Here is a 20993-nt window from a genome sequence, read left to right as displayed (position 1 = left end):
AGTGGGTGTCAATAAATATTTGTTGAATGAATGGAATTGAAAGGATTGCTGTGGAGTTTGCAAGGAAATATAAGGCATAGTATATGCCCAGCAGAGTCTTACTATATAATTGGGAAGAAAATGTAATATAGTTTAATATACTTTAAGTACCAGAGTAATGGTTCAGGCTCACTTTGGAGTGACAGACCAGGGAAATGTGGTAGACATGGTATATTTGAACATCAGCAAAGCATGAAAATGTCATCTTATGGAAATGATGCAAAATAGTAAATTAGATAAGAGTAGAATTTGAGTAAATATTAAATAAATAAAATTGATCACAAAGATTGCTGATCATTACCAAGCAAGAAATAGATTTCTAGTAGACTGCCAGTGGACTTTGTTCTGATCAATATTTTTATAAGTGATGTAGATGAGAACAGGGAAGATTATCTCATCAAATTCACAGATGGCATGAAACTGGGAGTAGGGATAGGAAATAAATGGATAACAGATAAAATATCTCTAGCAGCAGGAATGATGAACTGAATCTTTTTTTTAAAAAAAAGCTGTTATTATTTTATTGCACAAAATTCACAATTATTATAGCAAAGTAAGAAATTATAATTACTTATGATCCCATAACCTACAAACAGTGTTAACATTTGTGTGTTTATTATCCCCCGCTTTTTTTTTTACATCTTTATTGGAGTATAATTGCTTTACATTGTTGTGTTAGTTGCTGCTGTAAAACAAAGTGAATCAGCTATATGTATACATATATCCCCATATCCCCTCCCTTTTGCATCTCCCTCCCATGCTCCCTATCCCACCCCTCAAGGTGGTCACAAAAACATCGAGCTGATCTCCCTGTGTGATGCAGCTGCTTCCCACTAGTTATCTGTTTTACATTTGGTAGTGTATATATGTCAGTGCCACTCTCTCACTTCGTCTCAGCTTACCCTTCCCCCTCCCCGTGTCAAGTCCATTCTCTATGTCTGCATCTTTATTCCTGTCCTAGCCCTAGGTTCTTCAGGACCATTTTTTTTAAGATTCGATATATATGTGTTAGCATATGGTATTTGTTTTTCTCTTTTTGACCTTTGTAACATTTTGAGATTGACTTTTATCACTCACCATAATTCCCTTGAGATCTGTCCAAGTTGTGTGTATCAATAGTTCATTCCTTTTTATTGCTGAGTAGTATTCCATGGTATGGATGTATCAAGGTTTGTTTAACCCTTCACCCATTGAAGGTCATTTGGGTTGTTTCCAGTTTCTGAGACTGTGAAAAGAACATCTATAAACATTAATTTAAAGCATTTTATGTGAATATAAGTTTTCATTCCTAACGTCAATACCCAGGAGTGGGATTGCTGTGTCATATGATAAACGTATGTTTAACTTAATGAGAAAGTGCTACAGAGTGACTGTATCATCTTGCACTCTCACCTGCAATATATGAGAGTTCTAGCTGCTCTGCATTCCTGGTCAGCACTGGGTATTGTTTTTTTTTTTTTTTTTAAACTTTAGCCATATAGATGTGTAGAGGAATCTCACCATAGTTCTAATTTGCATTTACCAATGATGTTGAACATCATACTTGTCATCTGTATATCCTCTTTGATGAAGTGTCTATGTCTTTTGCCCAGTTTTAAATTGGGTAGTTTATTTTCTGTGTCAAGTTATGAGAGTTCTTTACATGTTCTGGATACAAATCCTTTGTTGGATGTGTGATTTACAAACATATCCTACCAGTCTGTAGTCTTTTGATTCTTTTATCTGTGTCTTTCACAGAGCAAAAATTTCTAATTTTGATAGTCCAGTTTTTCAGTGTTTTCTTTATGGATTGCAATTTTTGTGTCATGTCTAAGAACTCTGCTTAAACCTAGGTCATGAATATTTTCTCCCGTATTTTATCTAAAAGTTTTATAGCTTAACATTAAATCTATAATCCATTTTGAGTTAATTTTTGTACAAGGTATGCAGGTTTTGAAGTCAAGTTTCATTGTTTTGCATATGGATGTCTAATTGTTCTAATACCATTTGTGGAAAAATATACTTTCTCCACTAAATTGCTTTTGCACCTTTGCCAAAAATCTGTTTGCCTTATTTGTGTGGGTCTGTTTCTATACTTTTAAAAATATTCTGTTTCATTGATCTGTGTCTATCCCTTTGCCAGTATCACAGCCTTTATTTCTATAGTTTTATAGTAAGTCTTAAAACGAGGTAACATGATACTTCCAACTCTATTCTGTCTTTTTTTTCAAAATTGTTTTAGCTATTCTAGTGTCTTAGCCTTTCTAGACAAATTTTAGAATCAGTTTGTCTATATCTACTAAAAAATCCTGCTGAGGGTTTGATTGGAATTGAATTACATCTTGTGCAGAAAAGAGTTAACATAACAGGCATGATGCTGCTAGCCTTAGAAAGGCCTGTTTGCAAGGTTGCCCTTTGGCTGGCATCTGGGAACTTGATTGGTAAGCAGTTCCCTACACTGCTGTAAAATTCTCCCCTAATGATAACTGTGCCTAAACTCTTTGTGCAAACAATATGGTTTATTCTGAACACCTGCTTTCCTTCTGCGAGTCTGGAATTTTGGTCCATGTTAGGCAGAGTGTTTATGTGACCAGCTCCCAGTAAAATGTTAGGCACTGAGTCATTAATGAGCTTCCCTGTTACACAACACTTTACACATATTGTTCCATCTTATTGCTGGAGGAATTAACTGCATCCTGAGAGACTCTGCAGGAATAGGACTCTTGGAAGCTTGCTTCTGGTTTTCACCAATTTTTGCCCATGCTCCTTTTCTCTTTGCTTTGTATCTTTTGCTATAATAAATCATAGCCATGAGTGTGACTATGTGCTGAGTCCTGTGAGTCATCCTAGGAATCATTGTACCTGGGGGTGGTCTTGGGGACCCCCAATACACATCTATAGGTGAATTTGAATAGAATCAACAATTTTTTCTATGTTGAATCTTCCAACCCATGAACCATGAATGTAGTATGTCTCTCATGTATTTAGATTTTCTTTGATTTTTTATAAAGAACCATACAGATCCTGTACATGTTTTGTTAGATTTATACCCAAATATTTTCTTTTTTTGTAGCTATTGTAAATGGTATTTAAACATTTTTTTTTGGTTTCCATTTGTACAGTGCCAATATGAAATATTGATACTTGTGTGTTGACCTTGTATTCTATGATCTTGCTAAAACTCACTTATTAAATCTTAGGAGTTCTTTTTTTGGTAGATTTCTTGAAGTTATCTACATAGACAATTATGTCATTTACAAATGGAGACAGTTTGATCCATTTCCAGCCTGTATACATTTAACTTCATTTTTGTGTCTTATTGCACTGTGCAGGACTTCATTATGATGTTGATAGGATCAGTAAGAGTGGACAGCCTTGCCTTGTCCCTGATCTTCGGAATAAAGCAGTTAATCTTTCACCATTAGTATGATCTTAACTGTAGAGTTTTTGCCGCTACCTTTGATCAGGTTGAGAAATTTACTTTCCATTCTTAGTTTGGTGATATATATTTATCATGACAATGTTAAATTTGTCAAATGCTTTTTTCCTGCATCTACTGATTTATTTTTTTGGCTTTAGCCTATTGATGTGGTGGATTATATTGATTTTTAAATATTGAAGCAGGCTCATATTCCTGGGATAAACTCCACTTGGTTCTGGCGTATTATTCTTATATATTGCAAATCTTATATGCTAATATTTTGTTGAGGATTTTTGCGTCTGTGTTTATGATGGATGTTGGTCTGTAGTGTTCTTTTTAAAAATATTTTTGTACTGTCTTTTTCTGGTTCTTTAGTTCTTTCTGGAAGAACTAAAGAGCAAACAATGATGAACAACAAAATAAATGAAATTAAAAATTCTCTAGAAGGGTTCAATAGCAGAATAACTGAGGCAGAAGAACGGATAAGTGACCTGGAAGATAAAATAGAGGAAATAACTACAGCAGAGCAGAATAAAGAAAAAAGAATGAAAAGAATTGAGGACAGTCTCAGAGACCTCTGGGACAACATTAAACGCACCAACATTTGAATTATAGGGGTCCCAGAAGAAGAAGAGAAAAAAGAAAGGGACTGAGAAAATATTTGAAGAGATTATAGTTGAAAACTTCCCTAACATGGGAAAAGAAATAGTCATGTCTACGAAGCGCAGAGAGTCCCATACAGGATAAATCCAAGCAGAGACATGCCAAGACACATATTAATAAAACTATCAAAAATTATATACAATATAAAAATATTAAAAGCAGCAAGGGAAGAGCAAAAAATAATATACAAGGGAATCCCCATAAGGTTAACAGTTGATCTTTCAGCAGAAACTCTGCAAGCCAGAAGGGAGTGGCAGGACACATTTAAAGTGATGAAAGGGAAAAATCTACAACCAAGATTACTCTGCCCAGCAAGGATTTCATTCAGATTCGACAGAGAAATTAAAACCTTTACAGACAAGCAAAAGCTAAGAGAATTCAGCACCACCAAACCAGCTTTACAACAAATACTAAAGGAACTTCTCTAGGCAGGACACAGAAGAGAAGGAGAAGACCTACAAAAACAAACCTGAAACAATTAAGAAAACAGTAATAGGAACATACATATTGATAACTACCTTAAAGGTAAATGGATTAAATGCTCCCACCAAAAGACAGACTGGCGGAATGCATACAAAAGCAAGATCCCTATATAGGCTGTCTACAAGAGACCCACTTCAGACCTAGGGAAAGATACACACTGAAAGTGAGGGGATGGAAAAAGATATTCCATGCAAATGGAAATCAAAAGAAAGCTGGAGTAGCAATTCTCATATCAGACAAAATAGACTTTATTATTATTTTTTCATTTATTTTTTATTTTCATTTTTTTTCACTTGACTCTTATGGCAAGTATTTTTAAAATTTATTTATTTTTTTATTAGTTTCTGCTTTATAACAAAGTGAGTCAGTCATACATATACATCTGTTCCCACATCCCTTCCCTCTTGCGTCTCCCTCCCTCCCTCCCACCCTCCCTATCCCACCCCCCGAGGCGGTCACAAAGCACCGAACTGACCTCCCTGTGCTATGCAGCTGCTTCCCACTATCAATCTACCTTACGTTTGGTACTGTATATATGTCCATGCCTCTCTTTCGCTTTGTCACAGCTTACTCTTCCCCCTCCCCATATCCTCATGTCCATTCTCAAGTAGGTCTGTGTCTTTATTCCTGTTTTACCCCTAGGTTCTTCATGACATTTTTTTTCTTAAATGCCATATATGTGTGTTAGCATACGGTATTTGTCTTTCTCTTTCTGACTTACTTCACTCTGTATGACAGACTCTAGGTCTATCCACCTCATTACAAATAGCTCAGCTTCATTTCTTTTTATGGCTGAGTAATATTCCATTGTATATATGTGCCACATCTTCTTTATCCATTCATCCGATGATGGACACTTAGGTTGTTTCCATCTCCGGGCTATTGTGAATAGAGCTGCAATGAACATTTTGGTACATGTCTCTTTTTGAATTATGGTTTTCTCAGGGTATATGCCTAGTAGTGGGATTGCTGGGTCATATGGTAGTTTCTATTTTTAGTTTTTTAAGGAACCTCCATACTGTTCTACATAGTGGCTGTACCAATTCACATTCCCACCAGCAGTGCAAGAGGGTTCCCTTTTCTCCACACCCTCTCCAGCATTTATTGTTTCTAGATTTCTTGATGATGGCCATTCTGACTGGTGTGAGATGATATCTCATTGTAGTTTTGATTTGCATTTCTCTAATGATTAATGATGTTGAGCATTCTTTCATCTGTTTGTTGGCAATCTGTATATCTTCTTTGGAGAAATGCCTATTTAAGTCTTCTGCCCATTTTTGGATTGGGTTGTTTGTTTTTTTGCTATTGAGCTGCATGAGCTGCTTATAAATTTTGGAGATTAATCCTTTGTCAGTTGCTTCATTTGCAACTATTTTCTCCCATTCTGAAGGTTGTCTTTTGGTCTTGTTTATGGTTTCCTTTGCTGTGCAAAAGCTTTGAAGTTTCATTAGGTCCCATTTGTTTATCTTTGTTTTTATTTCCATTTCTCTAGGAGGTGGGTCCAAAAGGATCTTGCTGTGATTTATGTCATAGAGTGTTCTGCCTATGTTTTCCTCTAAGAGTTGAATAGTTTCTGGCCTTACATTTAGGTCTTTAATCCATTTTGAGCTTATTTTTGTGTATGGTGTTAGGGAATGATCTAATCTCATACTTTTACATGTCCCTGTCCAGTTTTCCCAGCACCACTTATTGAAGAGGCTGTCCTTTCTCCACTGTACATTCCTGCCTCCTTTATCGAAGATAAGTTGACCATATGTGCGTGGGTTTATCTCTGGGCTTTCTATCCTGTACCATTGATCTGTCTTTCTGTTTTTGTGCCAGTACCACACTGTCTTGATTACTGTAGCTTTGCAGTATAGTCTGAAGTCAGGGAGCCTGATTCCTCCAGCTCCATTTTTCGTTCTCAAGATTGCTTTGGCTATTCGGGGTCTTTTGTTTTTCCAAACAAATTTTGAAATTTTTTGTTGTAGTTCTGTGAAAAATGCCAGTGGTAGTTTGATAGGGATTGCATTGAATCTGTAGATTGCTTTGGGTAGTAGAGTCATTTTCACAATACTGATTCTTCCAATCCAGGAGCATGGTATATCTCTCCAACTAATTGTATGATCTTTAATTTCTTTCATCAGTGCCTTATAATTTTCTGCATACAGGTCTTTGGTCTCCTTAGGTAGGTTTATTCCTAGATATTTTATTCTTTTTGTTGCAATGGTAAATGGGAGTGTTTTCTTGATTTCACTTTCAGATTTTTCATCATTCGTCTACAGGAATGCCAGAGATTTCTGTGCATTAATTTTGTATCCTGCTACTTTACCAAATCATTGATTAGCTCTAGTAGTTTTCTGGTAGCATCTTTAGGATTCTCTATGTATAGTATCATGTCATCTGCAAGCAGTGACAGCTTTACTTCTTCTTTTCCAATTTGGGTTCCTTTTATTTCCTTTTCTTCTCTGATTGCTGTGGCTAAAACTTCCAAAACTAAGTTGAATAAGCGTGGTGAGAGTGGGCAGCCTTGTCTTGTTCCTGATCTTAATGGAAATGGTTTCAGTTTTTCACCATTGAGGATGATGCTGGCTGTGGGTTTGTCATATATGGCCTTTATTATGTTGAGGAAAGTTCCCTCTATGCCTACTTTCTGCAGGGTTTTTATCATAAATGGGTGCTGAATTTTGTCGAAAGCTTTCTCTGCATCTATTGAGATGATCATATGGTTTTTCTTCTTCAACTTGTTAATATGGTGTATCACATTGATTGATTTGCGTATATTGAAGAATCCTTGCATTCCTGGAATAAACCCACTTGATCATGGTGTATGATCCTTTTAATGTGCTGTTGGATTCTGTTTGCTAGTATTTTGTTGAGGATTTTTGCATCTATGTTCATCAGTGATATTGGCCTGTAGTTTTCTTTCTTTGTGACATCCTTGTCTGGTTTTGGTATCAAGGTGATGGTGGCCTCGTAGAATGAGTTTGGAAGTGTTCCTCCCTCTGCTATATTTTGGAAGAGTTTGAGAAGGATAGGTGTTAGCTATTCTCTAAATGTTTGACAGAATTCGCCTATGAAGCCATCTGGTCCTGGGCTTTTGTTTGTTGGAAGATTTTTTATCACAGTTTCAATTTCAGTGCTTGTGATTGGTCTGTTCATATTTTCTATTTCTTCCTGATTCAGTCTTGGCAGGTTTTGCATTTCTAAGAATTTGTCCATTTCTTCCAGGTTGTCCATTTTATTGGCATAGAGTTGCTTGTAGTAATCTCTCATGATCTTTTGTATTTCTGTACAGTTGTTACTTCTCCTTTTTCATTTCTAATTCTATTGATTTGAGTCTTCTCCCTTTTTTTCTTGATGAGTCTGGCTAATGGTTTATCAATTTTGTTTATCTTCTCAAAGAACCAGCTTTTAGTTTTATTGATCTTTGCTCTTGTTTCCTTCATTTCTTTTTCATTTATATCTGATCTGATTTTTATGATTTCTTTCCTTCTGCTAACTTTGGGATGTTTTTGTTCTTCTTTCTCTAATTGCTTTAGGTACAAGGTTAGGTTGTTTATTCGAGATGTTTCCTGTTTCTTAAGGTGGGATTGTATTGCTATAAACTTCCCTCTTAGAACTGCTTTTGCTGCATCCCATAGGTTTTGGGTCGTCATGTCTCCATTGTCATTTGTTTCTAGGTATTTTTTAATTTCCCCTTTGATTTCTTCAGTGATCACTTCGTTATTAAGTAGTGTATTGTTTAGCCTCCATGTGTTTGTATTTTTTACAGATCTTTTCCTGTAATTGATATCTAGTCTCATAGCATTGTGGTTGGAAAAGATACTTGATACAATTTCAATTTTCTTAAATTTACCAAGGCTTGATTTGTGACCCAAGATATGATCTATCCTGGAGAATGTTCCATGAGCACTTGAGAAAAATGTGTATTCTGTTGTTTTTGGATGGAATGTCCTATAAATATCAATTAAGCCCATCTTGTTTAATGTATCATTTAAAGCTTGTGTTTCCTTATTTATTTTCATTTTGGATGATCTGTCCATTGGTGAAAGTGGGGTGTTAAAGTCCCCTACTATGAGTGTGTTACTGTCGATTTCTCCTTTTATGGCTGTTAGTATTTGGCTTATGTATTGAGGTGCTCCTATGTTTGGTGCATAAATATTTACAATTGTTATATCTTCTTCTTGGATCGATCCCTTGATCATTATGTAGTGTCCTTCTTTGTCTCTTCTAGTAGTCTTTATTTTAAAGTCAATTTTGTCTGATATGAGAATTGCTACTCCCGCTTTCTTTTGGTTTCCTTTTGCATGGAATATCTTTTTCCATCCCCTTACTTTCAGTCTGTATGTGTCTCTAGGTCTGAAGTGGGTCTCTTGTAGACAGCATATATATGGGTCTTGTTTTTGTATCCATTCAGCCAATCTGTATCTTTTGGTGGGAGCATTTAGTCCATTTACATTTAAGGTAATTATTGATATGTATGTTCCTGTTCCCATTTTCTTAATTGTTTTGGGTTCGTTATTGTAGGTCTTTTACTTCTGTTGTGTTTCTTGCCTAGAGAAGTTCCTTTAGCATTTGTTGTAAAGCTGGTTTGGTGGTGCTGAACTCTCTCAGCTTTTGCTTGTCTTTAAAGGTTTTAATTTCTCCATCAAATCTGAATGGGATCCTTGCTGGGTAGAGTAATCTTGGTTGTAGGTTTTTCTCCTTCATCACTTTAATTATGTCCTGCCACTCCCTTCTGGCTTGTAGAGTTTCTGCTGAGAGTTCAGCTGTTATCCTGATGGGGATTCCCTTGTGTGTTATTTGTTGTTTTTTCCTTGTTGCTTTTTTTTTTTTTTTATTTTTTTTTATTTTTTTGCTGTACGCGGGCCTCTCACTGTTGTGGCCTCCCCCGTTGCGGAGCACAGGCTCCGGACGCGCAGGCTCCGGACGCGCAGGCTCCGCGGCCATGGCTCATGGGCCCAGCCGCTCCGCGGCATATGGGATCCTCCCAGACCGGGGCACGAACCCGCATCCCCTGCATCGGCAGGCGGACTCTCAACCACTTGCGCCACCAGGGAGGCCCTCCTTGTTGCTTTTAATATGATTTCTTTGTGTTTAATTTTTGACAGTTTGATTCATATGTGTGTTGGCGTATTTCTCCTTGGATTTATTCTGTATGGGACTCTCTGTGCCTCCTGGACTTGATTAACTATTTCCTTTCCCATATTAGGGAAGTTTTCAACTATAATCTCTTCAAATATTTTCTCAGTCCCTTTCTTTTTCTCTTCTTCTTCTGGAACCCCTATAATTCGAATGTTGGTGTGTTTAATGTTGTCCCAGAGGTCTCTGAGACTGTCCTCTGTTCTTTTCATTGTTTTTTCTTTATTTTGCTCTGCAGCAGTTATTTCCACTATTTTATCTTCCACCTCACTTATCCATTCTTCTGCCTCAGTTATTCTGCTATTGATCCCATCTAGAGTATTTTTTATTTCATGTATTGTGTTTTTAATCGATGCTTGATTCATCTTTAGTTCTTCTAGGTCCTTGTTAACTGTTTCTTGCATTTTGTCTATTCTATTTCCAAGATTTTGGATCTGGGAAATAGAATCTTGGATCAGCTTTACCATCATTATTCTGAATTCTTTTTCAGGTAGACTGCCTATTACCTCTTCATTTGTTAGATCTGGTGGGTTTTTATCTTGCTCCTTCTCCTGCTGTGTGTTTTTCTGTCTTCTCATTTTGCTTATGTTACTGTGTTTGGGGTCTTCTTTTTGCAGGCTGCAGATTCGTAGTTCCCGTTGTTTTTGGTGTCTGTCCCCAGTGGCTAAGGTTGGTTCAGTGGGTTGTGTAGGCTTCCTGGTGGAGGGGACTAGTGCCTGTGTTCTGGTGGATGAGGCTGGATCTTGTCTTTCTGGTGGGCAGGTCCACGTCTGGTGGTGTGTTTTGGGGTGTCTGCGGACTTTTTATGATTTTAGGCCACCTCTCTGCTAATGGGTGGCGTTGTGTTCCTGTCTTGCTAGTTGTTTGGCTTAGGGTGTCCAGCACTGTCGCTTGCTGGTCGTTGAGTGAAGCTGGGTGCTGGTGTTGAGATGGAGATCTCTGGAAGATTTTTGCCGTTTGATATTATGTGGAGCTGGGAGGTCTCTTGTGGACCAGTGTCCTGAAGTTGGCTCTCCCACCTCAGAGGCACAGCACTGACTCCGGGCTCCTCAATTTGGGATGATGTGTTGTCTCTTCATGTATTCCACAGATGCAGGGTACATCAAGTTGATTGTGGAGCTTTAATCCGCTGCTTCTGAGGCTGCTGGGAGAGGTTTCCCTTTCTCTTCTTTGTTCTCACAGCTCCTGGGTCTCAGCTTTGGATTTGGCCCCGCCTCTGCATGTAGGTCGCTGGAGGGCGTCTTTTCTTTGCTCAGACAGGACAGGGTTAAAGGAGCAGCCTCTTCCGGGACTCTGGCTCACTCAGGCCGGGCGGGAGGGAGGGGCACGGAGTGCGGGGCGAGCCTGCAGCGGCAGAGGTCAGCGTGACGTTGCCCCAGCCCGAGGCGCGCCGTGCGTTCTCCCAGGGAAGCCGCCCCTGGATCCTGGGACCCCGGCAGTGGCGGGCTGCACAGGCTCCCGGAAGGGCGGTGTGGGCAGTGACCTGCGCTCGCACACAGGCTTCTTGGCGGCGGCAGCAGCAGCCCCAGCGTCCCACACTCGTCACTGGGCTCCGCGCTTTCAGTCGCGACTCGCGCCCGTCTGTGGAGCCCCTTTAAGCAGCGCTCTTAATCCCCTCTCCTCACGCACCAGGAAACCAAGAGGGAAGAAAAAGCCTCTTGCCTCTTTGGCAGCTCCAGAGTCTTCCCGGACTCCCTCCCGGCTAGCTGTGGCACATTAGCCCCCTTCAGGCTGAGTTCTCGCCGCCAGCCCCAGTCCTCTCCCTGCGCTCTGAGCGAAGCCCGAACCTCAGCTTCCAGCGCTGCGCGCCCCGGCGGGCGAGCAGACAAGCCTCTCGGGCTGGTGAGTGCCGCTTGGCACCGATCCTCTGTGTGGGGATCTCTCCGCTTTGCCCTACCCAGGTATGTGGGGAGTTTCTTGCCTTTTGGGAGGTCTGGGGTCTTCTGCCAGCATTCAGGAGGTGTTCTGTAGGAGTTGTTCCATGTGTAGCTTTATTTCTGGTGTATCCGTGGGGAGTGGTATATCATATTGATTAATTTGCCTATATTGAAGAATCCTTGCATCCCTGGGATAAATCCCACTTGATCATGGTGTTTGATCCTTTTAATGTGTTGTTGGATTCTGTTTGCTAGTATTTTGTTGAGGATTTTTGCATCTATATTCATCAGTGATATTGGTCTGTAAGTTTCTTTTTTTGTTCTTTTTTTAACATCTTTATTGGAATATAATTGCTTTACAATGGTGTGTTAGTTTCTGCTTTATAACAAAGTGAATCAGTTATACATGTACATATGTTCCCATATCTCTTCCCTCTTGTGTCTCCCTCCCTCCCACCCTCCCTCTCCCACCCCTCTAGGTGGTCACAAAGCACCGAACTGATCTCCCTGTGCTATGCGGCTGCTTCCCACTAGCTATCTATTTTACGTTTGGTAGTGTTTATATGTCCATACTGCTCTCTCACTTTGTCACAGCTTACCCTTTCCCCTCCCCATATCCTCAAGTCCATTCTCTAGTAGGTATGTGTCTTTATTCCCATCTTGCCCCTGGTTCTTTATGACCTTTTTTTCCCCCTTAGATTCCATATATATGTGTTAGCATACAGTATTTGTTTTTCTCTTTCTGACTTAGTTCACTCTGTATGACAGACTCTGGGTCCATTCACCTCACTAAAAATAAGTCAGTTTCATTCGTTTTTATGGCTAATATTCCATTGTATATATGTGCCACATCTTCTTTATCCATTCATCTGTTGATGGACACTTAGGTTGCTTCCATGACCTTTCTATTGTAAATAGAGCTGCAATGAACATTTTGGTACATGACTCTTTTTGAATTATGGTTTTCTCAGGGTATATGCCCAGTAGTGGGATTGCTGGGTCATATGCTAGTTCTATGTTTAGTTTTTTTTTTTTTTTTTTGCACATGAATGCTTATAGCAGCTTTATTCATAATCATCAAAACCTGGAAACAACCAAGATTTCATTCAGTAAGTTAATGAATAAACAAACTCTGATGTATCTGTGCAATGGAATATTATTCAGTGCTAAAAGAAATAAGTTATTAAACAGAGAGAAGACAAGGAGGGTCCTTGAATGCATATTGCTAAGTGAAATAAGTTAGCCTGAAAATGTTACATGATGTATTTTGTAAAAGACAACTATGGAGACAGTAAAAATATCTTAGAGTAGTAAAATTATTCTGTATGATACAATAGTGGTAGGTAAATAATATTATATTATTTGTTGAAACCCATAGAACTAAACACAAAAAGTGAAACTGAATCTATTGACCTTAGTTAATAATTATATGTCAGTATTGGTTCATTAATTGTAACAAATATGTCTCACTAATGCAACATGTTAATAAGAGGGAAAATTGAGAGGGGAGAGGAGTATATGGAAATCTCTATACTACCTGCACAACTTTTCCTTACATATAAAATGGTTTAAAAAATACAGAAGGCGTACAGGCACATGAAAGATGCTCAGCATCGCTAATCATTATAGATATGCAAATCAAAACCACAATGAGGTATCACCTCATATCAGTCAGAATGACTTTTGTCAAAATATCTACAAGTAATAAACACACTTATGGTTGCCAAAGGGGAAAGGGATGGGGAGGGGTAAATTAGGAGTGTGGGATTAACAGATACAAACTACTATATATAAAATAGATAAGCAGCAAGGACCTACTGTATAGCAGAGGGAACTATAGTCAATATCCTGTAATAACCTATCATGGAAAGAAATCTGAAAAAAGAATATATACAACTGAAAAAAAATAAAGTCTGCTATTTTATTTATTTATTTATTTTTTGCGGTACGCGGGCCTCTTACTGTTGTGGCCTCTCCCGTTGCAGAGCACAGGCTCCAGTCGTGCAGGCTCAGTGGCCATGGCTCACGGGCCTAGCTGCTCTGCGGCATGTAGGATTTTCCTGGATCGGGGCACGAACCCGTGTCCCCTGCATTGGCAGGCGGACTCTCAACCACTGCGCCACCAGGGAAGCCCTAAAGTCTGTTATTTTAAATAAAAGGCACTAGTGACAGTAGAATATAAATGAATAAAAGATTTTGTGGTTAACTTTCCCACATTTTCAGAAGAAACATTTTTAGACTTTGTCGTAGTGAATAGACATGGCGCCTCACAAATATGATTTTGTGCTGGGAAGACAGACCTAACAGTACATTTTCCCACAAACGTGGAGGGATAGCAAATTACCTGGCCAGTAAGAAGCAGAATGATCTTCACTGGAGTGATGAATGATCTGTATTTAATAGGATAAATGACAATGTTTGCACATATGAAGTACTATTTTGACATCCACTTTGAGTTAACTTTTGTGTATGGTTGGAGGTTATTTTCAGAATTCATTTTTTGACATGCAGACATTGGTCGTTGTACCATTTGATGAATAGTACTATCATGTCTCCATTGCATTACCCTGACACTCTGTCAAGTACCTTCATAATATATGTGTGGATATACCTGGTCTGTTTTCTGTTCCATCGAGGTTTATGTGTATCCTTATGCAGATACCACCCTGTCTTGATTACTGTAGTTTTCTGGGATTGTTTGTTTGTTTATTTGTTTATTTATGGCTGTCTTGGGTCTTCGCTGCTGCACACGGGCTTTCTCTAGTTGTGTTGAGCCGGGGCTACTCTTGGTTGTGGTGCGTGGGCTTCTGATTGCGATGGCTTCTCTTGTTGTGCAGCATGGGCTCTAGGCATGCGGGCTTCAGTAGTTGTGGCTCACAGGCTCTAGAGCGAAGGCTCAGTAGTTCTGGCACACGGGCTTAGTTGCTGCACGGCATGTGGGATCTTCCCGGGCCATGGAATGAACCCATGTCCCCTGCATTGCCAGGCGGATTCTGTTTTTTTTTTTTTTTTTTTTACATCTTTATTGGAGTATAATTGCTTTACAATGCTGTGTTACTTTCTGTTTTATAACAAAGTGAATCACTTATACATATACATACGTTCCTATATCTCTTCCCTCTTGCATCTCCCTCCCTCCCACCCTCCCTATCCCACCCCTCCAGGCTGTCACAAAGCACCAAGCTGATCTCCCTGTGCTATGCGGCTGCTTCCCACTAGCTATCTACCTTACGTTTGGTAATGTATATATGTCCATGCCTCTTTCCCGCTTTGTCACAGCTTACCCTTCACCCTCCCCATATCCTCAAGTCCATTCTCTAGTAGGTCTGTGTCTTTATTCCTGTCTTACCCCTATGTTCTTCATGACATTTTTTTTCTTAAATTCCATATATATGTGTCAGCATACAGTATTTGTCTTTCTCTTTCTGACTTACTTCACTCTCTATGACAGACTCTAGGTCCATCCACCTCACTACAAATAACTCAATTTCGTTTCTTTATATGGCTGAGTAATATTCCATTGTATATATGTACCACATTTTCTTTATCCATTCATCTGATGATGGACACTTAGGTTGTTTCCATCTCCTGGCTATTGTAAATAGCGCTGCAATGAACATTTTGGTACATGACTCTTTTTGAATTATGGTTTTCTCAGGGTGTATGCCCAGTAGTGGAATCGCTGGGTCATATGGTAGTTCTATTTGTAGTTTTTAAAGGAACCTCCATACTGTTCTCCATAGTGGCTGTACCAATTCACATTCCCACCAGCAGTGGAAGAGTGTTCTCTTTTTTCCACACCCTTTCCAGCATTTATTGTTTCTAGATTTTTTGACGATGGCCATTCTGACTAGTGTGAGATCATATCTCATTGTAGTTTTGATTCGCACTTCTCCAACGATCAGTGATGTTGAGCATTCTTTCATGTGTTTGTTGGCAGTCTGTATATCTTCTTTGGATAAATGTCTATTTAGGTCTTTAGCCCATTTTTGGATTGGGTTGTTTGTTTTTTTGATATTGAGCTGCATGGGCTGCTTATAAATTTTGGAAATTAATCCTTTGTCAGTTGCTTCATTTGCAAATATTTTCTCCCATTCTGAGGGTTGTCTTTTGGTCTTGTTTATGGTTTCCTTTGCTGTGCAAAAGCCTTTAAGTTTCACTAGGTCCCATTTGGTTTTTTTTTGTTTTTATTTCCGTTTCTCTAGGAGGTGGGTCAAATAGGATCTTGCTGTGATTTATGCCATAGAGTGTTTTGCCTATGTTTTCCTCTATGAGTTTGATAGTGTCTGGCCTTACATTTAGGTCTTTAATCCATTTTGAGTTTATTTTTGTGTATGGTGTTAGGGAGTGTTCTAATTTCATACTTTTACATGTCCCTGTCCAGTTTTCCCAGCACCACTTATTGATTAGGCTGTCTTTTCTCCACTGTGTATTCTTGCCTCCTTTATCAAAGATAATGTGACCTTATGTACGTGAGTTTATCTCTGGGCTTTCTGTCCTGTTGCATTGATCTATATTTCTGTTTTTGTGCCAGTACCATACTGTCTTGATTACTGTAGCTTTGTAGTATAGTCTGAAGTCAGGGAGCCTGATTCCTCCAGCTCCATTTTTCATTCTCAAGATTGCTTTGGCTATTCGGGGTCTTTTGTGTTTCCATACAAATTGTGAAATTTTTTTGTTGTAGTTCTGTGAAAAACACCAGTGGTAGTTTGATAGGGTTTGCATTAAATCTGTAGATTGCTTTGGGTAGTAGAGTCATTTTCACAATGTTGATTCTTCCAATCCAAGGACATAGTATATCTATCCATCTATTTGTATCATCTTTAATTTCTTTCATCAGTGCAATATAATTTTCTGCATACAGGTCTTTTGTCTCCTTAGGTAGGTATATTCCTAGATATTTTATTGTTTTTGTTGCAGTGGTAAGTGAGAATGTTTTCTTAATGTCACTTTCAGATTTTTCATCATTAGTGTATAGGAATGCCAGAGATTTCTGTGCATTAATTTTGTGTCCTGCTACTTTACCAAATTCCTTGATTAGCTCTAGTAGTTTTCTGGTAGTATCGTTAGGATTCTCTATGTATAGTATCATGTCGTCTGCAAACAGTGACAGCTTTAATTTCTTCTTTTCCACTTTGGATTCCTTTTATTTTTTTCTACTCTGATTGCTGTGGCTAAAACTTCCAAAAGTATGTTGAATAAGAGTGGTGAGAGTGGGCAGCCTTGTCTGCTTCCTGATATTACTGGAAATGGTTTCAGTTTTTCACCATTGAAGGCGATGTTATCTGTGGGTTTGTCATATATGGCCTTTATTATGTTGAGGAAAGTTCCTTCTTTGCCTACTTTCTGCAGGGTTTTTATCATAAATGGGTGTTGAATTTTGTCGAAAGCTTTCTCTGCATCGATTGAGATGATCATATGGTTTTTCTCCTTCAATTTGTTAATATGATGTATCACATTGATTGATTTGCATATATTGAAGAATCCTTGAATTCCTGGAATAAACCCCACTTGATCATGGTATATGATCCTTTTATCATTTTGTTGCATTCTGTTTGCTAGTATTTTGTTGAGGATTTTTGTATCTATGTTCATCAGTGATATTGGCCTGTAGTTTTATTTCTCTGTGACATCTTTCTCTTGTTTTGGTGTCAGGGTGATGGTGGCCTCGTAGAATGAGTTTGGGAGTGTTCCTCCCTCTGCTATATCTTGGAAGAATTTGAGAAGGATAGGAGTTAGCTCTTCTCTAAATGTTTGATAGAATTCGCCTGTGAAGCCATCTGGTCCTGGGCTTTTGTTTGTTGGAAGATTTTTAATCACAGTTTCAATTCCAGTGCTAGTGTTTGGTCTGTTCATATTTTCTATTTCTTCCTGGTTTAGTCTCAGCAGGTCTTGCATTTGTAAGAATTTGTCCATTTCTTCCAGGTTGTCCATTTTATTGGCATAGAGTTGCTTGTAGTAATCTCTCATGATCCTTTTTATTTCAGCAGTGTCAGTTGTTACTTCTCCTTTTTCATATCTAATTCTATTGATTTGAGTCTTCTCCCTTTTTTCCTTGATGAGTCTGCCTAATGGTTTATCCATTTTGTTTATCTTCTCAAAGAATCATGTTTTAGTTTTATTGATCTTTGCTTTCATTTCTTTCATTTCTTTTTCATTTATTTCTTATCTGATCTTTATGATTTCTTTCCTTCTGCTAACTTTGGGGGTTTTTTTGTTCTTCTTTCTCTAATTGCTTTAGGTGTAAGGTTAGGTCGTTTATTTGAGATGTTTCTTGTTTCTTGAGGTAGGATTGCATTGCTATATACTTCCCTCTTAGGACTGCTTTTGCTGCATCCCATAGGTTTTGGGTCGTCGTGTTCTCATTGTCATTTGTTTCTAGGTATTTTTTTATTTCCTCTTTGATTTCTTCAGTGATCACTTGGTTATTAAGTAGTGTATTGTTCAACCTCCATGTGTTTGTATTTTTTACAGATCTTTTCCTATAATTGATATCTAATCTCATAGCATTGTGGTCAGAGAAGATCGTTGATACAATTTCAATTTTCTTAAATTTACCAAGGCTTGATTTGTGACCCAAAATATGATCTATCCTGTAGAATGTTCCATGAGCACTTGAGAAGAATGTGTATTCTGTTGTTTTTGGATGGAATGTCCTATAAATATCAGTTAAGTCCATCTTGTTTAACGTATCATTTAAAGCTTTTGTTTCCTTATTTATTTTCATTTTGGATGATCTGTCCATTGGTGAAAGTGGGGTGTTGAAGTCCCCTACTATGATTGTGTTACTGTCAATTTCCCCTTTTATGGCTGTTAGCAGTTGCCTTATGTATTGAGGTGCTCCTATGTTGGGTGCATATATATTTATAATTGTTACATCTTCTTCTTGCTTTGATCCCTTGATCATTATGCAGTGTCCTTACTGTCTCTTGTAACATTCTTTATTTTAAAGTCTGTTTTATCTGATACGAGTATAGCTACTGCAGGTTTCTTTTGATTTCCATTTACATGGAATATCTTTTTCCATCCCCTCACTTTCAGTGTGTATGTGTCCCTAGGTCTGAAGTGGGTCTCTTGTAGACAGCATATATATGGGTCTTTTTTTTTTTTTTTTGTATCCATTCAGCAAGCCTGTGTCTTTTGGTTGGAGCATTTAATCCATTCACGTTTAAGGTAGTTATCGATATGTATGTTCCTATTACCATTTTCTTAATTGTTTTGGGTTTTTTTTGGTAGGTCCTTTACTTCTCTTGTGTTTCCCGCTTAGATAAGTTCCTTTAGCATTTGTTGTAGAGCTGGTTTGGTGGTGCTGAATTGTCTGAGCTTTTGCTTGTCTGTAAAGCTTTTGATTTCTCCATCGAATCTGAATGAGCTCCTTGCCAGGTATTGTAATCTTGGTTGTAGGTTCTTCTCTTTCTTTACTTTAAGTATATCATGCCACTCCCTTCTGGCTTGTAGAGTTTCTCCTGCGAAATTAGCTGTTAACCTTATGGGAGTTCCCTTGTATGTTATTTGTTGTTTTTCCCTTGCTGCTTTCAGTAATTTTTCTTTGCCTTTAATTTTTGCCAATTTGATTAATATGTGTCTTGGCGTGTTTCTCCTTGGGTTTATCCTGTATGGGACTTGCTGTGCTTACTGGACTTGGATGGCTATTTCCTTTCCCATGTTAGGGAAGTTTTTGACTATAATCTTTTCACATATTTTTTCCGGTCCTTTCTCTGTCTCTTCTCCTTCTGGGACCCCTATAATGTGAATGTTGTTGGGTCTAATTTTGTCCCAGATGTCTCTTAAGCTGTCTTCATTTCTTTTCATTCTTTTTTCTTTAGTCTGTTCTGCAGCAGTGAATTCCACCATTCTGTCTTCCAGGTCACTTATCCGTTCTTCTGCCTCAGTTATTCTGCTATTGATTCCTTCTAGTGTTGTTTTCATTTCAGTTATCATATTGTTTATCTTTGTTTGTTTGTTCTTTAATTCTTCTAGGTCTTTGTTAAACATTTCTTGCATGTTCTTGGTCTTTGCCTCCAGTCTTTTTCCGAAGTCCTCGATCATCTTCACTATCATTATTCTGAATTCTTTTTCTGGAAGGTTGCCTATCTCCCCTTCATTTAGTTGTTTTTCTGGGGTTTTATCTTGTTCCTTCATCTGGTACATAGCCCTCTGCCTTTTCATCTTGTCTCTGTTTCTTTGGATGTGGTTTTTCTTCCCCAGGCTGCTGGACTGTAGTTCTTCTTGCTTCTACTGTCTGCCCTCTGGTGGATGAGTCTTCTTTTCTAATATAAGCATTTAATGCTATAATTTTCTCCCTAAGCACTGCTTTAACAACTTGAATTATTTAGAAGTGCGTTGTTTAATTTCTAACTGTTTGGAGATTTCACTATTATTTTTGTTATTGATTTCTAGTTTAATTCCACTGTGGTCAAAGAAAACACTTTGTATGATTTTAATTCTTCAAAAAAAATTTAGGTTTATTACCCAGGATATTGTCTGTCTTGGTGACATGTTCACTTGAGAAGAATGTGTATTCTGCTGTTGTTGGATGGAGTGAGTGTTCTATAAAATGTCAGATTCAGTTGGTTCATGTTGTTGTTAATTTCATTATTATTTTTGCTCATTTTCTGTGCACTAATTCTGTTACTGAGAGAAGTATACTGAAGTTTTCAACTATAATTATAAATTTTTCTATTTCTCTTTTCAATTTTGGCATTTTTTTGCTCTGTGTATTTTGAAAATCTGTTGTTAGGAGCATATACATTTAGGATTGTCATGTCTTCTTTATATTGCCTTGTGTCTTGCTTTTTTTCTCATGTAACAATGCTCTTGTAATTGCAAATATCTTTCCAGTTAAATTGACATATTTCTACATCAGTTTTGTCAACTGTATAGTATTCTGTTCTTCAACTGTCATTATTTACCCACCCTCCTATTAATGGACATTTAGCTTATTTCCAAATTTTGCTCTTAGAATAATAATCCTGTTGTGAACATGCATACATTTGCATTGGTCATAATTGTACTCATGTTTTTCTGGAATAAATTACTAGAAATAGAAATATTAGATCAAAACAATGCATATTTAAAATTTTTGTGTGGATAGCTGTGCTTCTGAAGTGTCATGCCCATTTGTACTTTTACCAGAACCGAATGAAAGTGATTCTTTTCTTATAATCTTACCAACATAGCATGTTATATTTTTTGCTTTCTGTTAAGTGAAAGTTTTTAATGTATTATTTTAGTTTGATGTACAGGAACATTGGCATTTTAAGTAGTCAGGTCTATCAGTTATTTCTTTTATGATTTTAAGATTTGTTTCTTCCTTAGAAAAGCCTTCTTTAGTCATAATTATATAAATATTTCTCTGAATTTTTTCTAGAACATTTTAGTTTCATGTTCACATTTAAATCTTTATC

The 20993-nt window shown here is 37.9% G+C and overlaps 1 protein-coding gene across 3 annotated transcripts in view; it reads left to right on the top strand.

Annotated features, from left to right (window-relative positions):
• CCNB3 (cyclin B3) overlaps positions 1–20993 on the top strand; it is a 68844-nt gene that overhangs the window by 23414 nt on the left and 24437 nt on the right. The gene's annotated exons all lie outside the window — the stretch shown is intronic.

This window comes from Mesoplodon densirostris, chromosome X, assembly GCF_025265405.1.
Source record: "Mesoplodon densirostris isolate mMesDen1 chromosome X, mMesDen1 primary haplotype, whole genome shotgun sequence".
In the NCBI taxonomy this organism is placed as follows: Eukaryota; Metazoa; Chordata; class Mammalia; order Artiodactyla; family Ziphiidae; genus Mesoplodon; species Mesoplodon densirostris.
The sequence above is the reverse complement of the archived record's forward strand: the minus strand, read 5'-3'. Positions and strand labels throughout refer to the sequence as shown.